Source organism: Urocitellus parryii, chromosome 6, assembly GCF_045843805.1.
Source record: "Urocitellus parryii isolate mUroPar1 chromosome 6, mUroPar1.hap1, whole genome shotgun sequence".
Lineage (NCBI taxonomy): Eukaryota > Metazoa > Chordata > Mammalia > Rodentia > Sciuridae > Urocitellus > Urocitellus parryii.
In genome coordinates this window covers 195,458,477-195,466,259 of record NC_135536.1, presented here as the reverse complement: position 1 = coordinate 195,466,259, position 7,783 = coordinate 195,458,477, and positions in this window count along the sequence as shown.

Genomic DNA, 7,783 nt, shown 5'->3' with positions numbered 1-7,783 from the left:
TCACTGTGTTATGAGTCAAAGCTTTTATTTCACCTTCCCAATATAGGACCAAGTCTGGGAACCAGAAAAGTTGGAGACTCAACCCTAGACCCAGGGGTGACTTCTACACAGGCTCAACATTTTCAGCTCTGAGAACAAACATTTCAGAAGCCTAACCTCTGCTTTTTTTTAACCCTCTCTTTCTTGGTGCAGAGAGCACTGAGCACTGTCCCCCTCAACCCACCCAGGACACCCCTTCCATGGGGTTAGTATTTCTGTGCTGGTGCCTTTGAGACGGACCCTCTGCTGGGCCTGCAACATTTCCCAACAGCTGCCCCTTAGCCTCAATTAGACATATCACAAAGGTTTTAAGTTACCTTTCTTAATGGTCTTCCTACTCATGATCACAATCTGACCATGAGAAAATATCAAGTGACCCTAGTTGGGAAGGATCCTAGAGAACTCCTGATGGATACTCCTCAAAACCACCGAGGTGGGGGAAACTTTTGTCGGGAAGAACCTAAGAGACAGGAAAATGAAACCTGGTATCCTGGACGGGCTCCTGGGATGTCAGGTAAGAACTAAGGAAATGGAGCCAGGCGCAGTGCCTCACAGCTGGGACCCCAGCCACTCGGGAGGCTGAGGCAGGATTCCAAGCTCCAGGCCACTCTGGGCAACTTAGCAAGACCTTGTCCCAAAATACCATGGACTGGGGATGTAGCTCAGTGGTAGAATGCCCCTGGGATCAGTCCCCCAAACCACCCACAAACACTAAAGAAATCTGAATGAAGTGTGGACTTATAATACTGAATCCATGTTGGTTCACTTGTTGTGACAATATGTCATACTAAAGTAAGATGTCAGTGACAGAGTGAGGGGTTTACAGGAACACTGTATACACTCCTCAGAAGTTTTCTGCAATCTAAACCTATGCTTTAACAAAATGTTGTTTCACTTACCTCCATAACTGGGTTTCTTTTTTAAAATATTTATTCCTTAGTTATAGGTGGACACAATATCTTTATTTTAGGTGGTGCTGAGGATCCAACCCGGGGCCTCGTGTCTGCTAGGCCAGCGCTCTACCTCTGAGCCACAACCCCAGCCCCATAAATGGGTTTCTTGGTCAAAGAGAAAGAAAACCGAGTTGTAGCAAAACTCCTCAAAACAAATATTGATACCTGCTGGGTCCGGTTCCTCTCCTGTCATCCTTTCTCTCCTACCCCTACAACAGGCAGCCCGCACCACCCACCACTGTATTCTTGTCAGAGTCACCATCGACCTCCAGGTTGCTAAATCCAAAGGTCAGTTCTCACGGCTCATCTTAATGACCCTTCCGTGGCACTTGCCCTCATCAATCACCTCCTCCTCCCTCATTTCCTTCCCTTGGCTTCCAGAGTTCCGTAACATCCTGGTTTACTTCTTCCTCTGGCTGACTCCTCAGGCTCCTTTGCCAATTCCTCTCTGAATGCTGGGCTGGCGTGCAGAGGATGGCCTCAGTTCTTGTTCTTCCTTATTTACACTTCTTTCCTTTCTGAACTCATCCAGTCTTACAGTTTTATGCACCAGGTCAATGCTAACCTCTGTCCAGATGCCCTCTCTGGGCCAGACCCCTCTCCGAAACTTCAAACTCATAAGTCTCAACTGGGACACCTCAAATGCGTCTCAAACCTGGGAGGCCTAAAACTGAACTCCTGACCGCACCTGCCAAAACATTTGGCTGGCTCTCTCACCTCAGCAGGTGACAACGTTACCTTCCTGTCATTCAGACCAAACCTCTTGATCTCATCTTTGACTCCTCACACCCATGACACTCCACATCCGTTCATCAGCAAATCCAATTTGTCCTGCCTTCCTTCAGAATGCGACATTGTGCATGAAGTACCACTAATTCCCCAAACTGAAATATTATTAACCCTCGTGGTGGGATGCCACGGGCGTAGGGATGCCTTTCCCCCGCCCACACACACACACACTTTTTTTTAAAGATGGACACGATATCTTTATTTATTTATTTCTTATGTGGTGCCAAGGATCGAACCCAGTATCTCACAAGTGCGAGACAAGCTCTCTACCACTGAGCTATAACCCTAGCCTCCCCTTCTTTTCTAAATTTATTTTTTATTAGTTCTAATCAGTTATACATGACAGCCGAAAGCTTTTTGATTCATTGTACACCTTTCCCGCCCCTTCTTAATATCAGGATCTACACAGACTGGCCTTGGAGACCTTCCCAGTTAGGATTCTGTTTTCCTAGGCACGTGGCTGCTAAGCATTATCCTTGAACCCACTGAAGAGCTGGCTCTACTCCCCCTAAGATCTATTTCCCATACTCAGTCTGACCCAGCCTGGCTTCCCTCCTCTCCTCCTGCCACCCCTCCTCACGCCTTTACTCTGACCACCGATCCCCACAATATGTACCTCTTCCCAGAAACTTCATTTCTGATACAGGAAGAGTTCCCAGCTGGTCCCTCATCCAAGATCATATATTTGTCTGGACAAGCCTCCTTGACTCTTTCCCCATTGCCGGATCCCAGGAAATCCCTCTTTAAGATCTTACAAGTCCCCGGCCTCTTCCCTCCTATTCTGCCTCCATTTACTGAAGTCTTAACTTCACCCCTTTGTGGATGTTCAGTGGGGAACATAACACCACCAACTTCCTGAGCCAGTTCTGAGGATTAACTAAGGCCATGAGCAAGGACCCCTACACAGCAGCCACACAAGTGTTTGTTGTTGTTACCTCTGCTGTTGCCACTGCCCTCTGAATAGGGTGATGAATTACATGCTGTAATTTAATCCCTTTGGGGTTGAGATTTATAAACAGAGGTGTTCCAACCTTTATAAACAGAGGTGTTCAATCCCTTTGGGGTTGAGATTTATAAACAGAGGTGTTGCTTAACTTATTTTACAGTTAAGGAAATGGAGACTCAGGGAGATTGCAAAGGATTTTTCCAACATCATACAGCTAGAAAGTGGCAAGATGGGACTCAAATTTACCTGGGCCTGGCCCTGAAACCTTGACTCTTACTAGGTTAGTCATTGCATCCTTGAAATTACTTAAAGTACATATTGGAGAAACATGCACACACATACACATGGAAGTGTGTATCCATTGTTTTAAAAGATGCTTATGCCTCTTATAAAATGTCTTAGTAGAATGGCTGATGTGATGTATAATCAATAGTATCTGCTATCTTTGGGTTAAGGAAAAGCAAATGAGACTTCATGCTAATCACTGAATTTATTTTTACTATTTCAAGAACACTCCTTTCTGGGTTGCAGACTGAAGACATGACAGTGGGAAACAAAGAGATCTCAGCTTCCCTGCTCTCCTCCAACAGGCAACTTTGGAACAGATGTGACACCCCCTGTTTCTGTTGGGGAATGTGACTAGGGTCTTAATCTAGTTTCTATTGAATACTGTTGTCATCAGAATTATTTCCAATAACTCATGGGCCTCTTTTGATTCACTTACATTTTAAAAGGTGCTATTTGCTTGATGTCTGTTTTTACCTTTCTACTCTCTGATCAACCTTGTGGTTTCCATATTTGATATAAATATTTAAATTAAACATGACAGAAGGATGGTATGCATTAGGTGTTGTGTTGCACTTGGCCCCAATACCCGGGGCCCAGGTGCAGTCCCCGTCCACAGCAACATGACATCATTCTAGCTGGTGACTTTTATTTTAAAATAATAATATGAGAAAGTCTGGTTAAAGATGGCAAATCAAGGTGACATAGTTCTGCTTTCCTCTCTGAAAGTCACAGCACTCCTTCCTTGTGGCATCCAGAAAGCAGCTTCAACCCTGAGCCACAACTCATTTCAAAAACAGAGAGGGGAAGGTAACAGGGAACAAGAGCTGCACCTGGAAGGATCCAAGAGTGGCTCAGATGGAAACGGAGCCGAGAGCTCCTGTGCGGAGCAGGCACAGGTGGGTGCTCACCAGGGAGGTGTGTTTCAGAGGTCTGAGCAGAGGGGCTGCACAGCTTGAGGCTGATTAGGAGGAAGGGTGTGTACAGGAACCAGCAAGGAGAGGGCCTTGGTCCCGAGAGATGGGCGCACGTGCACACACACACACACACACAATGGAGGGAAGGAGCCATGGAATGGGCTCCTGGGGTGGCAGCAGCCACAGGTCATCCAGCATGATGGGTCAAGGAAGCCTGGAGGACACACAGCTGATCCCCCCACTCCAACAAGCACTTCCTGTCCTCTGACATCCCAAACCTCCAGTCCAAAACCCTCTGCCTGGCGGCCAACTTGAGGCTGGGGAAGGAGCGTGGCTGAGCTTCAGTCCCGCTAAAGGCCCCATTCTGTGCCCAGCCACATCTGTGGCCCATATGAGGGAGCAAGTCCCTGGGCTGGGAGCCAGGAGGTGGGTCCCACCCAGCACTGGGAGTAAATTGACATGTAAACTTGGGTGAATTACAATCCCTCTGCGGCCCTGAATTTTCCCTTCTGTGAAAGAGCCGTAGCCACGTGGCCTTGTCTTCCTCCCAGGGTGGTTGTGTGGCTCCGCTATCAATGATGGGAAATTACCTTGTGCACTGCCCCAAACACTAGTCACGGTGACTGTGAGCATCATTATCCTCGTTATTGTTCCTCAGCTCACACACCCACTGTCCTCCGCCCTGCCCTCCTGGAATGCAGCTGAGTGGAGAGTGAAGAGCCCCGCACTCATGCCAGTCCTTCCCCAACTCTTCTCTCTTCTCCCAGAAGCTCGGCCTGTGGGCAGCTGGTGTCAAGTGAAGTCCTCCATTTTTCCCTCAAACACTCTTCCCAGTTCTGACAACTCTGATCAAGTGGGAGGAGGCCTGGGCATCCAGGAGCTGGTTGAGTGGTTGTGGGAACCTCCCATCCCCTCTCTGATCTCAGCTGCCTTATCCCTCAAATGAAAGTGATGGCACTAACCTCACAGTGTTGCCTTGGGGTCATGTAAGGAGCCCATACCTCTCCCTGTACGTGGCCTCAGCTGCCTGAAACCCACCACGACCAGTGCTCCCTTTGATCTGCCTTGCTTGCTTCTTTCCTGGCTACTTTTGAAGTGCAAGTACCCTAGGAGAGGGACACACAGATGACTGGCCCTGCAAGGTATCCCAGGTCTACGTGAGGTTGTTTCCCATTCTGCAGTGAGATGACGAGGACCAGTAACTGGGAGGATAGGCATGGATTTGGGGGAAGAGTGTCTTAGCATGAGGGAACCAAGCAGTCTTCCCCAGGCCTACCCTCCATCCCAGAATGCCCTGCAACTTCTGCCCTGGCTCACTGATTTCCTTGTTATTCTAAACCTTTGGTCTAAAGGCAGAAGATGGTCATAGGGAGGACAGGTTCTTCAGGACCTGTTAGAACTCTGGGATCCAGCTCCAAGCCAGAGCTCCAGGCCCCATCCAGCGGCCACTAGGGAGACTGCAGGAGAACAGGGCAGGTGAGAAAAGAAACCTGAGAAGGCGGAGCTGGTGACGGCAGGGAGCAGGGAAGGGAGGAGCCCCACTTTGGCCTCCTCCGTGATCCCAGTGAGCCCTGCTCAGCTCCAGCCCCCGCCATGCTGCAGCTGGCATCTTCTCACCGTGTCATCTTGAGAAGGCAACTGATTCCTTCCTCTAGGACTCAGTTTCCCCAGCTGTAAACCGAAGGGGTTGGAGCCAGGTGTGGTGTTGTGCACCTGTGATCCCAGCTACTCTGAAGCCTGAGGAAGTAGGCTCACAAGTTCAAGACCAGCTTGGGCAACTTAGCAAGACCCTGTCTCAAAATAAAATACACAGGGCTGGAGATGAGGCTGGGTGGTAGAGTGCTTATTTCGCATGTACAAAGCCCTGGCTTCAATCCCCAGCACCACCAAAGAAAAAGGTAAGAAAAGGAAAAGAAAAAGAAAGAATTGGGCAGGGTGAGGTCCACAGGGTACCAGCTCATCCAATCCTCATGGCCAGGTAAGGGCTTGATCACCCTCCTCTCCCATACTCCAGTCACTTCTGACCACACACATTCATGCTTCATTCACCTGGAAAATCTTCCATGGCTACCTGTGGAATTCCAGTCATCATTTAAGGTGTGGCCCAAAGGTCACCTCCCCCAGGTGTCTCCCTCCTCACCTGCCCATTGCTCACCCCTCTCATCCGGAGCCCTCTCTTCCTGCTCTAGCTGCAGTCAGCTGGACTTCATCCCCTTCAGCCCTGAGTCCTCCAGCCCAAGGGCTTTTCTCAATCATGTGTCTCCCTCTTCACCCAGAATGCACTGCACAGGCAAGGAGTGCTCCAAAGCACCTGCTCTGGAGTCAGTCAGCCTGGCTTCATCCCTAGGGGGAGGCAGAATCATGCCCCCCCAAAGATGTCCATGTCCTACTCCCAGGACCCTGCGATTAAATATGTGCTCTTACATACTAAAGAGCTCGAAGGGGGGTCACCCGTCATTTACCAGAATGGACCTCATAAGACAGGCCTTCAGAGAAGGGAACGTGATGATGGAAGGAGAGGTCAAAGGGATGTGGGGCCATGAGCCAAGGAATTCGAAACCGACACCTCCAGAAGCAGTGTCGCCCTCCCTGCCAACCCATCGTAGACTTCTAACCTCCAGAACTGTAAGGCAATGATTTGTTGCTTTAAGCCCCTCTGTTTGAGGTGATTTTTTACAGCTGCCATAGGAAACAACACATCCTGGTTCAGCTTCTTCCTAGTTATGTGGCTTTGGGAAACAGCCTCCTTACGCCTCAACTTTCTCATCTGTAAAGTAAGAACGACAAAGGCAATAATTCTTATCCCACCAGGTCATTGTGAGCATAAAATAAAAATACCTGGAAACCCATTGAAATGTGCCCAAGACTAACTGTGCTATTAGCTTAGCTACTACTCTAGGTATAATTAATAGCCAGCTTTCATTAAAGGCCTGATATGTTCCAGACCCAGGGTCAACGTCTTAGAGGAATTTCCTGGAGTTTCATCACCTTTGGTGGGATAACAATTTCAATTTCCACTTTACTAAGGAGAAAACAAAGTGCCCAGGGTAAAAATCACTCTAGAGCTGGGAGCACCTTAAACCTCGAAGTTTAAAGTGCTGCTCAAAATGGTACCAGTTTGTGTTCATTACTGACGGAGGGGCTTGCTTTGTTTCCTTTCTTGCAGGGAATGGCAAAGGGAGGGCCCCAGGTTGGGCCAAGGGTTCTAGCTGATACCTCCTTCTCTTCTCACCTAGTGCAAGGGAGAAATAAAATCCAGGTAAAACCCATCTGTGGGTCCCCACTCTGCCCATCTAAGGGTCCAATGACTGACTCCCATCTCCTCCCCAACCGCCCCCCGCCCCCCCGCCAGTCCTGGACTTTAAGCCAGATTTGGAAGCACCTGGAGACAGGCACAGGCCAGAGTGCTGTGTTAAGGCCTTGTTGGGAGGGGGAGCAGACTTGCTCAGACCCCAGCGGTTGCCACTGAGCCCCTTCCCTTCCCGCATCCTGCATAAGGAGCCATCTGTTCTGGGCTGAATAAACAAGTAGAGGGAAGTAGAGCCGGGTCCCCTGCCGCCCAGCCCGACCCCCGCACAATGCGCCTTTCTCCAAGGAGACGCCACCCGGGCGCCGCGCTCCGTCTGGCCTCCCCTCCTCCTGGCGGCACAGCCAGGCCCACAAACCGACCCCGTGGAAACCAGCTTTGTTTTTTTAAGAAAAAGAAAATAAAAAAGAAATACAACAAAGAACTGAGCGCAGCACACGGTTGAGGGCATGCGGTTTAGCACGCTCAGCTCCCCCTCACCTCCCGCCATCCCCTGGCCCCCAAAGTCTGGCTTCTGGTCCAGGCGAGGCCAGCTCGGGCACAGCGC